The sequence below is a fragment of the Sciurus vulgaris genome (genome assembly GCF_902686455.1).
Source record: "Sciurus vulgaris genome assembly, chromosome: 13".
Taxonomy (NCBI): Eukaryota; Metazoa; Chordata; class Mammalia; order Rodentia; family Sciuridae; genus Sciurus; species Sciurus vulgaris.
In genome coordinates, this window is record NC_136474.1 from 38,302,771 (window position 1) to 38,325,938 (window position 23,168).

A 23,168-nucleotide genomic window follows, 5' to 3' on the forward strand; every position below is an offset into this window, starting at 1 on the left:
TTCTTGGAATGGGAGAGATAAAAATCTAAATGATGTTTACATAAAATTCATCCCAAATAATGATATGGAAACATCGAAAGTAAAATAATGGAAAAATATTTCTATAAGGAAGATATATTTATGCATATATACTTACACTTTCAAGTAAATAAAATTTCCAAATATATAGACGCACAACTTTTAATCTTTAAAGAGATTATGGCAGATGTACCATATATTCTTCATGACTAAATTTATAAGTACAGCAATGACACAGTACGCAATTGGAAAAAAATATAATAATTACCGTGAATTGCACAAATGGTCAAAAGTATATGAAAAATTATGTCCAACATCCTTAGCAATCATGGAAATGCAAATCAAAGCTACATTGAGATTTCATCTCCAGTTACAATGACAGTCATCAAGAATACAAATAATAATAAATACTGGTGAGGGTGTGGAGAAAAGTTACACTCATGCACTATGGGTTTACTGCAAATTAGTGCAATCACTTTGGAAAGCAGTGTGATTTTTCAAAATACTAGGAATGGAACCACAATATGATGCAAATATCTTACTCCTTGTTATTTATACAAAAGAACTGAAATCAGCACATCCTATGATATAGGCATATCAATGTTTATAGCAACAGAATTCACAAGAGCCAAGTGTTTATAGCAACAGAATTCACAAGTGCCCATTAATGAGTAAAGAAAATGTGGTAAATATACACAACTGAGTATTACTCAGTCATAAGGAAGCATGAAATTATGTAATTTGCTGACAAATCGATAGAACTGGAAAACATAATGCTAAGTGAAATAAGGCAGCAGCAGATAGTCAAGGGTGAAATGTTTACTCACAAGTGGAAGATAGAGTGAAATAAGGAAGATCAGTGGAGTAGAGGGAGAAGATTTAAGAAGAGGTAGGAGCAACTAGGAAAAGGGAGAAACTGTAGAATAAAATTGATCAGAGATTGGCATCATAGCTCAGTGGAAGAGCACTTGCCTAGCATGTGTGAGGCACTAGGTTCAATTCTCAATACTACATATAAATAAATAAATAAATAAATGGTCATTGACAATATATTTGGTATAATTTGGTATAATTTGGTATACTATGCTAATAATTTGGTATAATTATAGTCATTTTCAGAGTTATTTTTGTATATTTACAGTGACTTAAAGTGAACAGACCCATTCCCTACCCCCTACCCTCAAATCAAAATGAAAACACAAAGACAGCAAGAACTGTGGTTAGGTTCTAGGAGAGAAACCCTAATCATTAAAGTGTAGAGATGCAGAACTCAGCTTTTTGCACCCATTTTCTATGCCACAGAAACTACAGCCAAGTATTTTTAAAAACCTTTCAAGATGCTCTAGTGGATTTTTGGATTTGACCCTTTAAAATCAAGATACTCTGCCTTTGCTCAGGTGGCAGCATGGCCATCTGATCTGTGGTCAACTGAGGAACCTGCATGATCAAAGCTGCTTTTTCTTGATCCTGTGGAGTTACCTGACTCTGCCCAGGGCTCAAATTTCCTGGCTGGCCTCCACTTTTCTTGCTTGCCCCCTGTATACCTGCTCCTTTTATACCTGTCCCATTCCTGAAATCCTGGGGACCTCTCTAGGTTTCTAAGCACCACTTGTCCCTATATTAATGGGACCAGGACCCTGAATTCCACCAGTCATGGGGCCTCTAGAACTAGGATCAGGGCCTCTCATCTCTAATCCTCTTGCAGCCATGCCTCTTGCTTCCATCCCTCTGGTTTTCATGGCAAAGCTTTCCACTGCTCTTTTCTCCATTACTCTTGTCTCTAAGACCTCTGTTTTCATGACTTGAGCCTCCATCCCTCAAGAATCTCTACCTCCTCTACCATCTATATATAGACCACTTTGATCCATATGGGTCCTCCTGGCTCTCAAATTAGCATTCTGGGTTCTGATAATGGCCTTCCTCTCAAATCATGAGAGGAAGGGCCACAGGTCTCATGACCAAAGGCATGGTGCCTGGGGGACCCTGATGGGGTGGGCCCAGATAACCCCTGGCTTCTCCTTCTCCAGTATCTGAAAGCAGAGTCCCTCCATATGGGTCATTTGGAGCATCTAACAGTCTTCAAGGAGGTAGACCTCCAGCAGTCATGGGTACATGAGGCATCGGAGCTCTATAGGATCTGACCTCTGTACTTGTCCTTGTTCTAAAGGCACTGAGCCAACTCCTGGTATTCCAACTTGTGCCTTGCATTGCTGTTTCAGGAGTTAAGGAACCAGGCTCAGGTCTAGGAACTTCTGTTAGTATTGACCTAGAACTGGAATTCCACCCTGGTTAGGAGTCTGCATTAGATGAGGAATGTCCTTAACAGGTCTTCTAGCCAAATGTTGAGGCTGAGGAGCTAGAAGATACTGTTGGTTCAGTACAACATTAGGCCCTGCACCACAGCCCAGAGGCAGAACTAGGGCCAGGGCTAGACACAGACTGAGATTTGCCTGGGATCAGTGGTGTGACATGGATCTTGTGATGTAGAATTTTCAGAGCACGTCAGAATCCATTTGCATCACTTCTTGTGCCTGCAATGTGATAGCCAGTTGTGAATTTTGAAGAAACATGTTTCAAGCTTCTTGGTGACTCTTCTGGGCACAGAGCTTCATCTACTTCATCAACTCAAACATCTGCTCCATGGAGAGTTGGGCAACTTCTCTGGTAATTGATTTGAGGGCACCTTATGAATTGATGGGGTCCCCATGAGGTGAGTAAATGATGGGTGCTGCAGGCCCCAGGCTATTTAATTCCTCCCTCTGTTCACTGGCAGCATTATCCATCCAAAGTGCTCTCTCACTGAACTTACATCCATTGAGGTTTCGCATGGCACTAAGCAAGGTCTCCTGGTCTTGTACTCACAGTTTTCCTGTATCTCTATCATATACTAGATGGAAATAGACAAGAGTCAAGCTCCAAGAAAATGTCCTTTTAACTGTTTCTCAGTTGCCTCATACTATATGTTCCTGATGAACAGGGATTGATCCATTGCCAGGTCTCTCACTGCCAAACTAGACTTGATTCTGGTTGTGCACATAGCCAATAGTGGACTCTTCTACAAGTCTTCCCAGGTACATGTTTCAAATTTACAATTATTTTTCCATTTTTTAACCCCTGAAGCACCTTTCTATCTGTCATGTGGACAGATCAGGGTTTGTTACCCTGAAGAATCTCTGGCTTCAGTTCCTGTATATTTGTCTTCCCTCTTCTCTGCATTAACAAGTGTTCATCCACCATCAGGTCTGGGATGATCTACTTTTTGTCTAATCATCATCTCTCAAATCCAAGGACCTGGGCAGTACCATGGGTAGAGACTAGGTATTGCTGCCAGTGGCAGTGTAGGTGGAACAGAAACTGCATTAGTGAAACACATTCATTTTACTGATGAGCATCAAGAAGAAGCAAGTATTATGTACCGAAGAAGAGTCTGAGCCCCAATGTGAATGATTACAGTGCTTTTGCTAAAACCCAAGTTGTCTTAAACAGTACAGTAGGGAGATATCAGCATATTGTTTCAAAAATGAATGTCACAATTGAATTCCAAAGGTGCTGAGAAAGAAGATGTGGCTGTAGATCAAAAACGGTGACAGTTCATTTTTTGTTGTTGTTGTTTGCTTTTAATGCTTTCTATGAGACATTACTCACTGGTGGACTTTTGTTGTTGTGTTCTATTTTATTTCCTATGCAGTTTGCACTGCATTGTGACTTTGTTATTTTCCTACTGTCTTCTGTCTTTTATTATGTCTGTTATTCTGTCTTTTCAGAATAACCCAGCCCCAGCATGTGAGAACCAGGACCAAGGTGCCATGAAATCAAAGAAAGAGACACAGATTGATCCAGAATCACACAGCAAATTTTATTGGGGAATTTTCTGACAAAACTGTGGTCTTGGATGGCAGTAAGATCAGTTGTATTTCCACAATTGGGCCAGATAGAGGGGTGTATATAGGATTTGGGCAAAAGTGAATGTCTTAGCTGAAATGGAGGTTTATCAGAGTTGGGCACATTCCTGGAGCACAGGTTGGTTGTAAAGCTCTACATATCACTCTAATGTTTTTGTCTATTTATACTATGCTGGGAAACTATGGAGTAATAACTAACTAGGGCTATCCCAGAGGAATCATGGTGGTTATGACTCAAGACGACTGCAGTCACATCAAATTATTAGCATAGTGTAAATGGCATGCTGCAAAGCCATTTGTCCAACTTGTAAACAAAGTTGATGGAAGCAGTAGAAGTACGTGCACAAAATGAAACAGAATAATCATTGAAATTATAGTAACAATCAGGTTTTTGTCCCATAGGAGCCCTGGCAACTAAATGAAAGACTTATAACCTCTCTTATAGAGGGAATAAAACCAGACAAAGCCTCAATTTGGGTTTTCATGTATAATGTGAGGTGCATGACATCAGGGGAGCAAACACTGTCTTCATAAGAGCACAGGTTTCAGAGAAAACAGCAAAAGTGAACAGTGAAAGACTGAAAGTAAGGATGAAAAAATAAATGTTGAATAAGGAATTGCAAAGATAAACCTGCCATCCAACAAGATGGCATCATGGCAGCAGCAACTGGGGTTACTATTGGCCAACAAGACAGGGTCCATGAGTGATTACTAAAACTGAAAGTGAATGACATGCCAGACCAGGAGACCAACTGTAGTGCCCCAAGGTATTTTAAAATTTTTTTTAGTTCACTCAGGGAATAAACTGTGACCACAGGCCCAGAGTCCAACAGAATCAACAGGGATCAAGTTAGGAGGGCTGCAGACTTCTCACATTTTTACAAGAAATTGCTGACCCACCCCCAGGGAAACAAGTCTCTTGAGCCCACATTGACATGTCCCCTATGCTGGATTTAATATGCACAGTGTGTAAAGCAACAGCTTTGTATGTGTATCAACTCTGGCATTATAGCAATGGGATGCACAGCTTAGACATGCACAGCTTGTGGCAGGTGCCAGAGCTCTCAGGTATTCATAAGGGGAAGACAAGCAAGTCTTACGAGTGCTTAACTTTATTAATACTTCTCCAAAGACTCCATTCCAGATGGTCAAGATGGGTTTGCTTAGTATGGTCCATACCAATTACTTTAATAAGCGCTTCTCTCTCTCCTCCAACCCTGAAGGTATATGGCAGATGAAAATGCCATGGTACATCATGTGCTTAGTGTCACAGGTGAGGGAGGGGCCAGACTCCAAGTCTTGGTTCTAGTCTCCTGGCAAAAGAATATCTACAGTCAGATATGAAAAGCTAAGCAAGAGAATTCGATCATAAATGAAAATGAGGCTCAAACAGAGCACTAGTAGGTCACCCCTGAGCGGAGGATAACATAAGAAATTTAATGATACTCACAAATTTATGATTGCCATGAGAACTGGGATCCACTTACTGTACTCTTCACCAGTCAGGGGTATAACTCCTCCTTCACTTTGGGTAGGGGATTTTTTTACTTTTATTTTATTTATTTATTTTTATGTGGTGCTGAGGATTGAACCTAGTGCCTTACACATGCAAGCACTCTACCAATGAGCCACAACCTCAGGCCTGGGTGGGGGAGTTTTTGAACCTAGTTGGTCCTTTCTGAAACAGTCATGGGTAACCATCCCATTCAGGGGAGCTTCATCTATAAGTCAATCCTATGTTAATGTGAGTGCTGGGGTCAATGACCTGGCAAACTTTATCTTAGTGCACCTTCTCTACTAATAATATTTCACTTCTGAAATATATGGAGAAATCTATGACCATAAATCCCAAACTTACCATGTTCCCAGACCTGTCAGGAGTTAGTCTTTGATCTTTCCTTCTTGACATCTTTCTTAACTGGCTCCCTTTGTTTACACCTGTTTATTCTCAGAATTTTTTTTTTACAAATTGCTTGATTATTCCTTGAAGGCAATTCAAGGAAACAATGTGACCCTACTACATTATTGGTTTGTATCCCAGTGCTCATTACTAAGTACTACTTAACACTTAGGGTCACTTGTGAAAAAAAAAGGGTATTCTAGTCACTATCAACCTAGTGTGGCCATCCATATATTACAGCAGCTTCTCAAGACCTTTTCTAGTGGTGGTTTGAATAACTCTCTTACTAGAGAAATCTTGAAAAAAGTCATTAGCTCCTATGGTATATTTTTGTCCTCTACTGTTTGTGAAAGTGTCAATGTGATCAGTCTACCAGCTCCACACTGGTTGAAAAGCTCACTGTTTATGTCCCTGTCTGTACTTGGGAGAAAAGATGCTCTGGAGGTGGGAGTACACCTGCCATTAGGTCATAGTTACCTCTTCAGCAGCATTTCATCCTACTTTAGCACTTTGATATACATTTTCTATGTGCCACAGGACCGTCTACTTCTGCACTGGGGCCAGGATCCACACCTTAATCAAAACATCTACCTCCCTATTTCTGGGGGTAGATATCTTAACGTGAGCAAGGTTCATGATATATAGTCAACTGCATGCCTTTCATGTACCTCTTTCCAAATTTGTTGCCCAATCATGACCCCCCCCACAGAGAGGTTTTATTAGTACACAACACTGTTCCACTTGCCTTCATTTCATCCACAATGTAAGGGTCAGTACACAGCACCATTGGTCCACACAAATAAATAAAATTATGTATTTTAACTATGTACAGTATGCACAGTTTATTGTATGTCAACCATACCTTAATATACCTGTTAAAATAGAATTAAATAAATAGTGGTGATAATATACAGAATGGGAGAAAATATTTGAAATTTATATTCAACAAAGGATGGCTAAAACTAAATATCCAAGAAGCAACTTAATCTGAAAATGAACAAAGAAGTTGAACAAACATTTTTTTTTCCAGAGAAGATGTACAAATGCCAATAAACACAAGAAAACATCACTAGTCATTAGGAAAAGTTAATCAAAACCACAGGGTAGTACCAGATTACAATTACAATTGCTATTGTAAACTATGTGGAAAATTAATGATCATGGGAATGTGGAAAAAATGGGACCCTTGTGTTTTCTGGTGAAAATGCAAGTTCTGTAACTGCCCAGAAAAACACTATGACAGTTTCTCAAATGTTAAGCATAAAATTATGTCATGTAATCTAGTAAATCCACTTCTAAGCATATACCCAAGAGAATTGAACTCAGTGACTCTCACACACCAATGTTCATAACTTTATTTATGTTAACTAAAGTTGAAAACAACCCAAATGTCCCTAGACATTTGGTGAATGAATAAGCAATATATTGTACATACATGTAATGTATCATTCAGCTGTGAAAAGGAATGATGCTCTGATGTATGCAGTAACATGAATGAACATGAAAACTAATGTTAGGAGCTAACCAGGCATAGAAAGACAAATATTAAACAATTCTACTTATCAGAGATATGTAGAATGTAAACTTTTATAAATATATAAACTACTACAGAAATTGACAGAAGTTCAAGGAGAGAAGGGATGTGGATCTTTCATTTAATAGTATCGAATTTTTGTTTGGAAAAAATGAAAAAAATTGGAAATGGTAAATGTTGAGTATTGTACAGCACTGTGAAAGTAATTAATGTGATCAAATTGTACACTTAAAATGATTAAAATACCAATTTTTATTTTATGTACATTTTTCAATAAAACTCCCACTATGACATGCTGTTAGTATCAAAATGCTATCAACTTGATATCATTTAAGGTTATTTACATTCATTATTTTTTCTAATTCCTTTCCTTTATAAACATGGTGATTGTCATTTTTCTTTGACCTTTCTTTTCTTTCCCATCCCCAGTCTTCTTAGTGATGAATTTTCTTATTCTAAGCAAGTACTAGCTGCCTGCAGACCTAATAGTATTTCATAAAGGAAAATCTAAAAGAAGAAATTTCAAAGTCTTCAGAACAGGTTGAAGGGGCACCAATTTTTAGTGTCACAAACTATTTCAACTTAAGTGTGTATAATTAAGTCTAATCCCACAGTTATCTGCAGAAACCTGAGCCTCAGCATGCTTGCCCCCAAGACCCATAGCAGAAGAGATTAACACAAGACAGGGCACTGCAAGAGCAAGAAGGGGAGATGTGTGAAGGAATCCCATGGCTTGACATGCTTTTTGATGAAGGGTAATAATTACCTGTCCCTCTCTTTCACCTGAAGAAAACGTATGTCTTTGGTAGATCCAAAAGTTCTCTAATCAAATCAAGGATATAAAATAATTTGACAAGTTTGTAGTTTATAACCGACCTGATCAAAGCTTAACTAAAGTGAGCAGGACATGTTATACACACCCAGAGCACATTAAAGAAGAGGATATATATGAAGTCAGAACCAACACATGCACTTTTTTCAGACCTGATGACTATCTGGAACCTGTGTGGTACATAGTATTTGAGGTCTAAAAATGCAGAAAGGAAAGTTTCCTAAAGGTTGAACAGACTTTATTATGAGGATACCACTGTGTTGTTCAATCATAATTACTCATACAATTACTCATTATATCATAGTTACTCATAATCTTCCTTTTTGTCAGTCCTCTTACCCTTACAGATTCCTTAAAGGCAAAGGCCACCTGTTAATAAGTTACATTAGGCCTATTTTAGATTCCAAATATCTATTTTAGGCCAAGTCAGAGGCCCTGTTTAAGACGTTGAGGATAATCACAGGTTAAAATACCTGGGTGCCAGTCCTTCTTATGCCACTCACTGACCCCATGACCTTAGGATATTCCTCTAGCATCAAGACACTGGGCCTCACCTGACAAAACGTGCCTTGGCCTACAGGAACTGAGAGCTTCTTCATGCAATTGCAGTTCTTTAGAATGTAACAGTGAACGTGATGTGCTGTTGCCTGTTCATTTCAATGGCTCATGTAGCTTGAGTTAGTCAATTTTTCTTTTGAGTTAGTCAACTTTTCATCACTGTGGTTCAAATACCTGGCAAGAACAACTTGAGGAGAAAGAGTTTATTTGGGGATCATAGTTTCAGGGGTTCAATTCATGGCCATTGACTATTGCTCTGGGCACAAGATGAGGGGCATGGCAGAGAAAAACTTCTCAGATCATGGAATGCAGGAGAGAGAGAGAGAAAGACAGAGAGAGGGAGGAAGAGAGAGAGAGAGAGAGCAACAGTAGGGACAAAGTACTTCCTTTAACCTCATTTGACCTGTCTATAGTGACCACCAGTAATTCAATCAAATTATTAATCCACAAAATGGATCAATCCATTGATAAGGTTACTGCTCTCATAATCTAATAATTTCACTTCCAAATATTCCTGAATTAACACATGAGTTTTTCAAGTGACACCTCGTGTGTAAACCAAATATTACTATTACAAACAATTATGTTATAGCTCTTCTTCCTCATCACAGAAGTGCACTTAGAAATAGACCCTGATGCTAAGCAGGTTTGGGCAAGTCATGTGGTACTAATTTGTGGAACACACACACTTTATATATATTTGTATCTTAATATGTATATATATGTATATGTGTGTGTCTGTACATATATAGATCTTTATATATAGATTAGATATAGATATATAGAAAGATATGCTATAAGATGTTTCACTTAAAATAAATCAAAGTATTTGTTTCCCCACCATGGGCAAGAAAGCAGATTCCCTCTCTTGGATTTTGCACTCATTTAATTTGCTTAGCCTTTAGGCTTAGTGAAAATGAAGTGAGCAAAGTTGACCCATTCCTTCTTGTGTTCACTTAACAGACATACACTGGGCAGCTGCTACATGTGAGAAATTGCTATGGTGTGTACACGGATTAGTGAAATTTAAAAACAACATTAATTCAAAAAATGTTCTATAACTCTCACATTATCTAGCAGAAAACACAGGCACATATAGAGAAAACTCAAGCAGGCCAATGATCATGAGTGACTTAGAGAATTTTCAAGAGGTCATGGAACATGGATAAGGAGAGATTTCTTTTTAGTGCCCTTGGAAGTGTTTTTCTAAAGTCACTGTATAAATGTTGTGAGAGTACTGTCAAATACGGATTAATGTAAGCTCACATAGTCACATCCTGTACTTATATATAGCACATAGTATTTCTTATTTTGGAGTTTCTATCACCATTTCCCTCACCAAGGGAAACATGGAAGTGGCTTTTGGTACAATAGTAGCCACATCCATGGCATAAGTATAAACATTGAGGGGGTGAGGCTTTTCCTCCTTTAGTGGGCTTCTCTTTGATGCCTAAGAGAAGGCAGCAGAGCTCTGCATCCTTCCCTTATTCTTTTTTTAATTGTAAACAAATGGGATACAACTTGTTTCTCTGTTTGTACATGAAGTAGAGGCATACCACTTGTGTAATCATACATTTACATAGGTAATGGTGTTTGACTCATTCTGTTATTTTTCCCACCCCCCTCCCTCTTTCCCCTCTATACAGTCCCTTCTTCCTCCGCTATTACCTGCCTCCCACCCCCCATTATATATCATCATCCGCTTATCAGTGAGATCATTAGTCCTTTGGTTTTTTGAGATTGGCTTATCTCACTTAGCATGATGTTCTTCAATTTCATCCATTTGCCTGCAAATGCCATAATTTTATTATTCTTTATGGTTAAGTAATAGTCTATTGTACATATATACCACTGTTTCTTTATCCATTCATCAATAGAAGGGCATCTAGGTTGGTTCCATAATCTGACTATTGTAAATTGAGCAGCTATGAACATTGATGTGGCTGTATCTCTGTAGTATGCTGATTTTAAGTCCTTTGGGTATAGGCCAAGGAGTGGGATAGCTGCGTCAAATGGAGGGTCCATTCCAAGTTTTCTAAGGAATCTCCACACTGCTTTCCAGAGTGGCTGCACTAATTTGCAGCCCCACCAGCAATGTATGAGTGTACCTTTCTCCCCACATCCTAGCCAACACCTGTTGTTGCTTGTATTCTTGATAATCACCATTCTAATTGGGGTGAGATGGAATGTTAGGGTGGTTTTGATTTGCATTTCTCTTATTACTAGAGATGTTGAGCATTTTTCCATATATTTGTTGATTGCTTGTACATCTTCTGTGAAGTGTCTATTCATTTCCTTAGCCCATTTGTCGATGGGATTATTTGAATTCTTGGAGTAGAGTTTTTTGAGTTCTTTATAGATTCTGGAGATTAGTGCTCTATCTGAAGTATGATTGGCAAAGATATTCTCCCACTCTGTAGGCTCTTTCTTCGCATTGCTGATAGTTTCCTTTGCTGAGAGAAAGCTTTTTAGTTTGAATCTATCCCAGTTATTGATTCTTGCTTTTATTTCTTGTGCTATGGGAGTCCTGTTAAGGAAGTCAGGTCCTACGTCGACATGTTGAAGATCTGGACCTACTTTTTCTTCTATAATCTGCAGGGTCTCTGGTATGATTCCGAGGTCCTTAATCCATTTTGAGTTTAGTTTCATGCATGGTGAGAGATATGGGTTTAGTTTCATTCTGTTGCATATGGATTTCCAATTCTCCCAGCACCATTTGTTGAAGAGGCTATCTTTTCTCTATTGCATTTTTTGGCCCTTTGTCTAGTATGAGAAAATTGTATTTATTTGGGTTTGTGTCCGTGTCCTCTATTCTGTATCATTGATCTACCTGTCTATTTTGGTACCAATACCATGCTGTTTTTGTTACTATTGCTTGTAGTAGAGTTGAAGATCTGGTATTGCAATACCCCTGTTTCACTCTTCCTGCTAAGGATTGCTTTAGCTATTCTGGGTTTCTTATTCTTCCACATAAATTTCATAATTGCTTGCTCTATTTCTGTAAGGTACATCATTGGGATTTTAATTGGAATTGCATTGAATTTGTATAGCACTTTAGGTAGTATGGTCATTTTGACAATATTAATTCTTCCTATCCAAGAACATGGAAGATCTTTCCATCTTCGAAGGTGTTCTTTAATTTCTTTCTTTAGTGCTGTATAGTTCTCATTGTAGAAGTCCTTCACCTCTTTTGTGAGATTGATCCCCAAGTATTTTATTTTTTTCGAGGCTCTTGTGAATGGGGTAGTTTTCCTAATTTCTCTTTCTGAAGATTCATCACTTATGTATAAAAATGCATTGGATTTATGAGCATTGATCTTCTAACCTGCTACTTTACTGAATTCACTTATGAGTTCTAAGAGTTTTCTGGTGGAATTTCCAGGTTTCTCTAAATATATAATCATGTCATCAGCGAACAGGGATAGTTTCAGTTCCTCTTTTCCAATTTATGTCCCTTTAATTTCTTTCGTTTGTCTAATTGCTCTGGCTAAAGTCTCAAGAACACTGTTGAATAGAAGTGGTGAAAGAGGGCATCCCTGCATTGTTCCAGTTTTTAGGGGGAATGCTTTCAGTTTTTCACCATTTAGAATGATATTAGCCATGGGCTTAGCATAAATGGCCTTTACAATGTTAAGGAATGTTCCCACTATCCCTATTTTTTCTAGTGTTTTGAGCATGAAGGGGTGCTGTATTTTATCAAATGCTTTTTCTGCATCTATTGAAATAATCATGTGATTCTTCACTTTAAGTCTATTGATATGGTGAATGACATTTATTGATTTTCCTGATGTTGAACCAACCTTGAATCCCTGGGATGAAAACCACTTGATCATGGTGCACTATCTTTTTAATATGTTTTTGTATGCGATTTGCTAAAATTTTGTTGAGAATTTTTGCATCGATGTTCATGAAGGATATTGGTCTGAAATTTTCTTTCCTCAATGAGTCTCTGTCTGGTTTAGGTATCAGTGTGATATTGGCTTCATGGAATGAGTTTGGGAGGGTTCCCTCCTCTTCTATTTTATGGAATACTTTGAGAAGTATTGGAATGAGCTCTTCTTTAAAGGTTTTGTAGAACTCGGCTGAGAACCCATCTGGTCCCGGACTTTTCTTTGTTGGCAGACTTTTGATGACTTCTTCTATTTCAGTACTTGAAATTGGTCTATTTAAATTGTGTATGTCCTCCTCGTTCAGTTTAGGCAATTCATATGTCTCTAGAAACCTGTTGATGTCTTCGAGGTTTTCTGTTTTGTTGGAGTATAGATTTTCAAAATAGCTTCTAATTATGTTTTGTATTTCAATCCTGTCTGTTGTGATATTTCCTTGTTCATTCTGAATTTTGGTGATTTGGGTTTTCTCTCGTCTTCTCTTAGTGTGGCTAAAGGTTTATCAATTTTGTTTATTTTTTCAAAGAACCAGCTATTTATTTTGTCAATTTTTTGTATTGTTTCTTTTGTTTCAATTTCATTGATTTCAGCTCTGAGTTTAACTATTTCCTGTCTTCTACTACTTTTGGTGCTGGTCTGTTCTTTTTCTAGGGCTTTGAGCTGTAGTGTTAGGTCGTTTATTTGTTGAGTTTTACTTCTTTTATTAAATGCGCTCCATGAAATAAATTTCCAAGTACTGCTTTCATAGTGTTCCAGAGATTTTGATATGATGTTTCTTTGTTCTCATTTACCTCTAAGAATTTTTTAATTTCCTTCCTAATATCTTCTATTATCCATTCATCATATAATAGCATATTGTTTAATCTCCAGATGTTGGAATAGTTTCTGTGTTTTACTCTTTCATTTATTTCTAACTTCAATCCATTATGATCTGATAGAATACATGGTAGTGTCTCTATCTTCTTGCATTTGCTAACAGTAGCTTTGTGGCATAATATATGGTCTATTTTAGAGAAGGATCCATGTGCTGCTGAGAAGAAAGTGTATTCACTCTTGGTTGGATAGTACATTCTATAAATGTCCGTTAAGTCTAAATTATTGATCGTGTTATTGAGATCTATGGTTTCTTTGTTCAAGTTTTGTCTGGAAGATCTGTCCAGTGGTGAGAGAGGTGTGTTAAAATCACCTAGTATTATTGTGTTATGGTCTATTTGGTTTCTGAAATTGAGAAGGATTTGTTTGACATACATGGATGAGCCACTGTTTGGGGCATAGATGTTTATGATTGTTATATCTTGCTGATTTATGCTTTCCTTAAGCAGTATGAAATGACTTCTTTATCCCTTCTGAGTAACTTTGGCTTGAAGTCCACATTATCTGAAATGAGGATGGATACTCCAGCTTTTTTGCTGAGTCCATGTGCATGGTATGTTTTTCCCCATCCTTTCACCTTTAGTCTATGGGTATCTTTTTCTATGAGGTGAGTCTCTTGCAGGCAACATATTGTTGGATCTTTCTTTTTAATCCAATCTGCCAGTCTATGTCTTTTGATTGATGAATTCAGGCCATTAACATTCAGGGTTATTATAGAGATATGATTTGGTGTCCCGGTCATTTGGTTCATTTTTAAAATTTTATTTATTTATTTGTTTGACACAACTTGTTTCCTCCTTTATTTGACAATTCCTTTAGGATAATTCCTCCCTTTGCTGATTTGCTTCTTTGTTTTTCCTCTCTTCCTCATGGAATATTTTGCTGAGAAAGTTCTGTAATGCTGGCTTTCTTTTTGTAAATTCTTTTAGCTTTTGTTTATCATGGAAGCATTTTATTTCATCGTCAAATTTGAAGGTAAGTTTTGCTGGGTATAAGATTCTTGGTTGGCATCCATTTTCTTTCAGGGCTTGAAAAATGTTGTTCCAGGCCCTTCTAGCTTTTAGGGTCTGGATTGAAAAATCTGCTGATATCCGTATTGGTTTCCCCCTGAATGTAATTTGGTTGTTTTCTCTCACAGCCTTTAAAATTCTGTCTTTATTTTGTATGTTCAGTATTTTCATTATAATGTGCCTTGGTGTGGGTCTGTTGTAATTTTGTGTATTTGGAGTCCTATAAGCCTTTTCAAGTTGAGTTTCCATTTCATTCTGCAGATTTGGGAAATTTTCTGATATTATTTCATTGAATAGGTTGTTCATTCCTTTGGCTTGTTTCTCTAGGCCTTCCTCAATCCCAATAATTCTTAAATTTGGCCTTTTCATGATATCCCATCGTTCTTGTAGATTCTGTTCTTGATTTCTTACCATCTTCTCTGTTTGTTCAACTTTGTTTTCAAGGTTAAATATTTTGTCTTCAATGTCTGAGGTTCTGTCTTCCAGGTGTTCTATCCTATTGGATATGCTTTCTATGGAGTTCTTAATTTGGTTTATTGTTTCCTTCATGTCAAGGATTTCTGTTTGGTTTTTTTTCAATATCTCTAACTCTTTATTGAAATGATCTTTTGCTTCCTGTATTTGCTCTTTTAACTGTCGATTGGTGTGATCAATCAATGCTTGCATTTGCTCTTTCATCTCATCATTCAGTGCATGCATTTGCTCTTTCATCTCATCGTTTGCTTCTCTGATCATTTTAATTATGTACATTCTGAACTCCTTTTCTGTCATTTCTTCTGCCATGCTGTCACTGGGTTTTATTGATGTAACATCTAGATTTGTTTGCAGCATTTTCTTTCCTTGTTTTCTCATATTGTTCAGGTATCAGAGGACCGCTGAGATATTGCAGATTTCCTTTATTGACTTACACTGTCCCTGAAGATTTCTATATATATCCCCTCTTAGCCTTCAGTAGGCTGAAGTCTTGGAGGAAGTTGATAATGCGGTGCTCCACAAGGAAGCTGCCTCTCTAGGAGTGGTGGCCTTCAGGTGGGGTATATTCCCTGCTAGTGGGCAGAGGTGCCTCCACTTGTTGACCAATGGTCATTCAAAGGGGACCTAGGCTGTGGGCTGAGGCAAGGCCTGTTTGGGCCTGAGTCTCTGGTTTTACCATCCTTGTGGGGAAACCTCACCCGACAGGGAAGACTCATCCGGTGGGGAGGTCTCGCTGGTCAGTTCCCTCCTAGAGGTTCTCCTCAATTTGCAGCTACCGCCTGGGCTGGGCTGCCTTCCTCTGCAAAATTCCCAGGGGCCCAGCCCTACCTCCTGGGCCTAGGAGCCTCACCCTTCGCAGGTGAATCTCCTTAGGCTGCCCCTCCTCAGAGAATCTGCCTGCAGGCCTTGAACCTTTGCTCCGCCCTAAGCCTGTCTCTGTGCGGCTCTTCCACCAAGAAGCCTCCTAGATCCTGGGACCCTGCTCTGCACCTAATCGCCTGACTATGCAGCCCCTCCTCTGAGCAGCCACCTGGGGCCCCGTACAATCGCTGAGTCCCAGACCCGCCGCACGCCTCTTCCTCCAAAGAGCCACCCAGTATTCCGGTGTGGTCACTAGGAGTCCAAGAAACTCACTGTGTGCCTCCTACTCCCACCAACCACCCATAGCCCGGGGCAATCAATCACTCCGAGTCAAAATGACCCTCCCTGTTCCTCCTCCTCCTCCAGGTAACCCCCCGGGTGTTCAGGAGCGGTCACTCTGAGTGGCTCTGAATCCACGTGATCCGCTGCACGCATCCTCTGGGCAGCCGCCCGGAGCTCTGGTGCGGCCACTGGAGACCAAGCGACCCACCGCGCTTCTCCTCTAGGCAGCCCCCCTGTATTCAGGAGCTGTCACTTTAAGTCCAAACAACTCACCACTCGCCTTCTCCTCTGAGCAGCCACCTGGAGCTCCAATGCAGTCACTGCGAGTGCAAACGCCCTGCCGCGCGCCTCCTCCTCCTACTCCTCAGGGCAGGCCCCAGTGTTCAGAAGTGGTCTGAGTCCAAACAGCTCGCCACGCAGCCCCTCCTCTGGCAACTGCCTGTAGCTCTGGTGCAGTCACTCCGAATCCAAGCTGCCCCGCTCCTCCTTGTCCTCATCCTCAGGGCAGGCCCCGGTGTCAGAAGTGGTCGCTCTATGTCCAAACAGCTAGCCGTGCAGCTTCTCCTCTGGCAACTGCCTATAGCTCTGCTGTAGTCACTCTAAATCCAAGCGGACACGTTCCTCCTCCTCCTCCTCAGGGCAGGCCCCGGTGTCCTGAGTCCACACAGCTCTCCTCACCGCTCCTCCCCTAGGCAGCCTCCAGAGCCCCAGTGGTGGCTCTGAGTCCCAGCGCTGTGCTGAGCGGCCTCAGCTGGGTCATTTAAATAGACTAAAATCTAACACGAGATTGTACAAACTATCATGCAGGATTTAAATATTAAACTTAACTTCATTTTAAGTCCGATTATAATTATCAGTGCTGAAGGGCATACCTTCACAGAAACAACCAGTGTGGTTCAGTTAACTACTGCTTCATAAGAATCCGTCTCAAAATATAAGTGAGGAGTGGTGCCGCATACCCTGGACCTGGGGCCTGGAGGACTGGGCTTGGGGCACAAGAGGGAGAGGGCCCATCCGAGCAGAGCAACCAGGAGCGCCAGAGCCTGAGCAGCATTGCTACCCACCACCCACAATGCTAGGTTGCCACCACCTCATCTTTGCCTGGGCTGGCTGACATGGGGAAACGCTTTTCTTAGGTGACTATCCTCCCCTCTTTCCACTTGCTGGCTGATTAAGAACTGGAAACACAATGTAACTTGGTGATGGCAGTGCTTAGCCATGAAGATGTACCCACTTACAGTTAGCTATTCAATGCCCAGGAATTACAGGACACATATTTACATCTCTGGTTTTTCCATTTCTTAGCTGACTTGACTTTCACTGAGTATGTTTCTTCATCAGTAAAATTGAGGTATTTTTTTGCCTTCTGTGGAAACCATAATTCATTTTTCCTAGCTGCAATATTAAGAATTATACCTAGTTGAAAAGATATGAGTATCCTTAAAAAAGAAAAGAAAAAGGAAAACTTTACACCCTTCTCTTTATTCAGATTGCTTTGGAATAAGCAGAATGGCAGATGAATTCAATGCGATTTTTTCTGATCATTTTTCTGTGTCTGCTCTGTGGGACAGCCAGACATAATATTTTGACAAAAATGATGATGATTCTGATACTGAAACTTTAGCAGATGGAATCAAGGTCAGAAACAGAAATCAGAAATATCTGATTCCCCAGTCCTGTACTTAGAATTATATACCACACTGCCTTTACAACAGAAAAAGTTGCTGATGTAGAAATTTGTGATGAAGTTTGTGATTTACCCAAATCAATCAACCAACAAACTCGAGTCCTATAGAAGTTGATAATTCTGAAGATGTCCCCATTGCTGTAGAAGTGCATGCAATTTCTGAGGATTATGACTTAGAGACAGAAAATGATTCCTCTGAGAACCTCCAAGACCAAACTGATGAAGAACCACTAGATAAACTTTGTAAAATTCTTGACAAGAGCCAAGCTTTGAATGTGACAGCCCAGCAGAAATGGCCTTTACTGAGAGCTAATAGCAGTGGCTTCTATAAATGTGAACTTTGTTAATTCAATAGTAAATATTCTTCTGATTAAAACAGCTTATGATCCTGAAGGATAAATGTACAGATTCAAATGTGTGTCAGGTATGCAAGGTCAACGTGCTTCTGATCGAACATGCCAAACTACATGAAGAGGATCCCTACATTTGTAAAAACTGCAATTACAGGACAGTAATTTTTGAAAACCTAGGCCAACACATTGCAGATACCCAATTTAGTGATCACTTGTATTGGTGTGAGCAGTGTGACATGCAGTTCTCCTCAAGCAGTGAACTCTACTTACATTTCCAGAAGCACAGCTGTGATGAACAGTACTTGTGTGAGTTCTGTGAACCTGAAATGAATGACCTAGAAGACTTGCATAGTCATGTGGTAAATGAGCATGCAGGTAAATTAATAGAACTAAATGATAAGTATAACAATGGAGAACATGGACAATACAGGCTCTTAGGCAAAATTACCTTTGACAAAGGTAATAACTTCTTTGTATGTCAAAATGTGGTTTTTGGAGTAGACTTTATACAAATGTTAACAGGTATGTTGCCATTGAACATACTAAAATATTCGCTCATGTTTGTGATGAAGGTGGGAAGGGTTTTTCAAGCATGCTAGAATATTGCAAGCATTTAAATTCACATTTATTCAAAGGGATTTATTTATGCCAATATTGTGAATATTCAACAGGACAGATCAAAGATCTTAAAATTCATCTGTATTCCAAGCATTCAGCTGACTGACCTCGTAAATTTAGTGACTGCTTGATGAGGTTTGGAAATGAAAGGGAATTAGTAAGTCAACTTCCAATCCATAAAACACCTTGATTATTCTCTTTATTTGACTTACATAAATTTTGGTAAAGTAATAAACTTTTATTTATTATTTTAACTTTTTTTGAATAAAAAAACCATAAATGACTCCAAACACTGCTATTTTAATGCTTATGATTATCTGGTTTGATTGTGGTTTCTTGATCTAGTATTGCCATTGAGAGGCTTAACCAAGAATGTTTAAAATGGCTTCCCCCACATATCTGGCTTCTTAAAAGAGTAGCTGGAAGGTTGTTGCCTGTGCTTTCTAGGTTCACTCATCCTCCATGAGGCTAGACTGAGCTTCAATTGTGTGTTATTCTGTGAGACCAAGCCCATTGTGTAAGCTCTTTTCTAGCTTCTCTTGCATTACACTCAAAGATGGACCACTGGCCAAATCAAACCATGCAGCTGAATTTGAAGTCATGGAGTCATGGAACCACACAAAGTTGTATTTACTGGATTGTGTGGTTCTTTATGGGGCCATTATTATAGTAGTCTACCACAATCCCCTCATATGTGCCTGATACTCCCAAGAGGATGAGGTTCATGTCATGCTTCCTTCTTACTTTTAGTAGAGAACTGTCTTTCATATTGCCAGTATCCTTTTCTTCTTTTGCAGAGAATTCTGTCTAGAGAAATCAAAATATAGTTAAAGACATTTGTGGCTATAAGGAAGTTGAAATACAAACAGCATATCAAACCATAACCTTAAAGTTCTATCTGTTTACTTTGAAAACTTCAGTAGTTTCTCTTCTAATGTGGACTTTCTGAGTCATTTTCTTTCCTTTTGATCTAGGAGCTAGGTATTCTGTACTTTCAGAACTACTTCTCGGGGTTTCAAGATGGCGGCCTAGAGGGTGGCTGCATTTCATGTTGCTCCAGGACTCAGGATTCAAAAGAGGAGATATTGAGATGCTTGGGACCAACTCAAAGCAGGCGGGTGACTCTCACCCCCTGCGGAGGCATCCCGGATGGGACGGTGGTCCTGGAACGCAGGAAACTTTGTGAAGTAGAGCTGCCGGTGAGACGCCCCTCCCCCCGCTGGAGCAGTGAACGCAGACAGCTGGGAGCGCCGTAAAGGAGGCCACTCGACACAGCGCTGGGACTCGGAGCAACCACTGGGGCTCCGGCAGCTGCCCAGGGAAAGAGTGGCGAGGAGAGCTGTGTGGACTCAGGACACCGGGGCCTGCCCTGAGGAGGAGGAGGAGGAGCATGGCCACTTGGATTCGGAGTGACTGCACCAGAGCTACAGGCGGTTGCCAGAAGAGAAGCCGCGCGGTGAGCTGTTTGGACTCAGAACGACGCTTCTGAACACCGGAGCCTGCCCTTAGGATGAGGAGGAGGAAGAGGAGAGTGGCCGCTTGGATTTGGGGTGACTACACCAGAGCTACAGGCGGTTGCCAGAGGAGGGGCTGCGTGGCAAGCTGTTTGGACTCAGACCACTTCTGAACCCCGGGGCCTGCCTGGAGGAGTAGGAGGAGGAGGAGGAGGAGCGCGGCGGGTCCTTTGGACTCGCAGTGACTGCATTAGCACTCCAAGCGGCTGCTCAGAGGAGAAGGCGAGTGGTGAGTTGTTTGGACTTAAAGTGACAGCTCCTGAACACAGGGGGGCTGCCTGGAGGAGAAGCGTGGTGGGACGCTTGGTCTTGAGTGGCCGCACCAGAGCTCCGGGCGGTTGCCCAGAGGACCTGTGCTGCGGGTCACGTGGATTCAGAGCCACTCAGAGCGACCGCTCCTGAACACCCCGGGGGTTATCTGGAGAAGGAGGAGGAACGGGGAGGGTCACTTCGACTCGGAGTGATTGATTGCCCAGGGCTACGGGTGGTTGGTGGAGGTGGAGGCACGCAGTGAGTTTCTTGGACTCCTAGTGACCACACCGGAATACTGGGCGGCTGTCTGGAGGAAGAGGCGTGTGGCGGGTCTCTGGGATTCAGAGCGATTGTACAGGGTCCCAGGTGGCTACTCAGAGGAGGGGCCACATAGCCAGGCAATTAGGTGCAGAGCAGGGTCCCAGGATCTAGGAGGCTTCTTGGTGGAAGAGCCGCACAGAGACAGGCTTAGGGCAGAGCGAAGGTTCCAGGCCTGTGGGCAGATTCTCTGAGGAAGGGCAGCCTAAGGAGATTCATCTGCAAAGGGTGAGGCTCCCAGGCCCAGGGGGTAGGGCCAGACCCTGGGAACTTTGCAGAGGAAGGCAGCCCAGCCCAGGCGGTAGCTATAAATTGAGGGGAACCTCTAGGAGGGAATTGACCAGCGAGACCTCCCCACCGGGTGAGTCTTCCCTGTCGGGTGAGGATTCCTCACAAGGACGGTAAAACCAGAGACTCAGGCCCAAACAGGCCTTGCCTCAGCCCACAGCCTAGGTCCCCTTTGGATGACCATTGGTCAACAAGTGGAGGCACCTCTGCCCACTAGCAGGGATTATACCATACCTGAAGGCCACCACTCCTAGAGAGGCAGCTTCCTTGTGGAGCACCGCATTATCAACTTCCTCCAAGACTTCAGCCTACTGAAGGCTAAGGGGGGATATATATAGAAATCTTCAGGGACAGTGTAAGTCAATAAAGGAAATCTGCAATATCTCAGCGGTCCTCTGATACCTGAACAATATGAGAAAACAAGGAAAGAAAATGCTGCAAACAAATCTAGATGTTACATCAATAAAACCCAGTGACAGCATGGCAGAAGAAATGACAGAAAAGGAGTTCAGAATGTACATAATTAAAATGATCAGAGAAGCAAACGATGAGATGAAAGAGCAAATGCATGCACTGAATGATGAGATGAAAGAGCAAATGCAAGCATTGATTGATCACACCAATCGACAGTTAAAAGAGCAAATACAGGAAGCAAAAGATCATTTCAATAAAGAGTTAGAGATATTGAAAAAAAACCAAACAGAAATCCTTGACATGAAGGAAACAATAAACCAAATTAAGAACTCCATAGAAAGCATATCCAATAGGATAGAACACCTGGAAGACAGAACCTCAGACATTGAAGACAAAATATTTAACCTTGAAAACAAAGTTGAACAAACAGAGAAGATGGTAAGAAATCAAGAACAGAATCTACAAGAACGATGGGATATCATGAAAAGGCCAAATTTAAGAATTATTGGGATTGAGGAAGGCCTAGAGAAACAAGCCAAAGGAATGAACAACCTATTCAATGAAATAATATCAGAAAATTTCCCAAATCTGCAGAATGAAATGGAAACTCAACTTGAAAGAGGCTTATAGGACTCCAAATACATAAAATTACAACAGACCCACACCAAGGCACATTATAATGAAAATACTGAACATACAAAATAAAGACAGAATTTTAAAGGCTGTGAGAGAAAACAACCAAATTACATTCAGGGGGAAACCAATACGGATATCAGCAGATTTTTCAATCCAGACCCTAAAAGCTAGAAGGGCCTGGAACAACATTTTTCAAGCCCTGAAAGAAAATGGATGCCAACCAAGAATCTTATACCCAGCAAAACTTACCTTCAAATTTGATGATGAAATAAAATGCCTCCATGATAAACAAAAGCTAAAAGAATTTACAAAAAGAAAGCCAGCATTACAGAGCTTTCTCAGCAAAATATTCCATGAGGAAGAGAGGAAAAACAAAGAAGCAAATCAGCAAAGGGAGGAATTATCCTAAAGGAATTGTCATATAAAGGAGGAAACAAGTTGTGTCAAACAAATAAATAAATAAAATTTTAAAAATGAACCAAATGACCGGGAAACCAAATCATATCTCTATAATAACCCTGAATGTTAATGGCCTGAATTCATCAATCAAAAGACATAGACTGGCAGATTGGATTAAAAAGAAAGATCCAACAATATGTTGCCTGCAAGAGACTCACCTCATAGTAAAAGATACCCATAGATTAAAGGTGAAAGGATGGGGAAAAACATACCATGCGCATGGACTCAGCAAAAAAGCTGGAGTATCCATCCTCATTTCAGATAATGTGGACTTCAAGCCAAAGTTACTCAGAAGGGATAAAGAAGGTCATTTCATACTGCTTAAGGGAAGCATAAATCAGCAAGATATAACAATCATAAACATCTATGCCCCAAACAGTGGCTCATCCATGTATGTCAAACAAATCCTTCTCAATTTCAGAAACCAAATAGACCATAACACAATAATACTAGGTGATTTTAACACACCTCTCTCACCACTGGACAGATCTTCCAGAC

The 23,168-nt window shown here is 40.4% G+C and overlaps 2 pseudogenes across 2 annotated transcripts; one reads left to right on the forward strand and one right to left on the reverse strand.

Moving 5' to 3' along the window:
• Positions 1-1,371: 1,371 nt before the first annotated feature.
• On the reverse strand, positions 1,372-3,255 carry LOC306643114 (cleavage stimulation factor subunit 2 tau variant-like; annotated as a pseudogene). The gene is made up of 2 exons: positions 3,180-3,255; positions 1,372-2,869 (listed from the first exon to the last, which is right to left on the reverse strand). The product of its transcript is annotated as a cleavage stimulation factor subunit 2 tau variant-like (transcript).
• Positions 3,256-5,073: 1,818 nt separating this feature from the next.
• Positions 5,074-18,895, forward strand: LOC306643115 (zinc finger protein 639-like; annotated as a pseudogene). Its single transcript has 2 exons — positions 5,074-5,193; positions 17,581-18,895. The product of its transcript is annotated as a zinc finger protein 639-like (transcript).
• Positions 18,896-23,168: the final 4,273 nt, after the last annotated feature.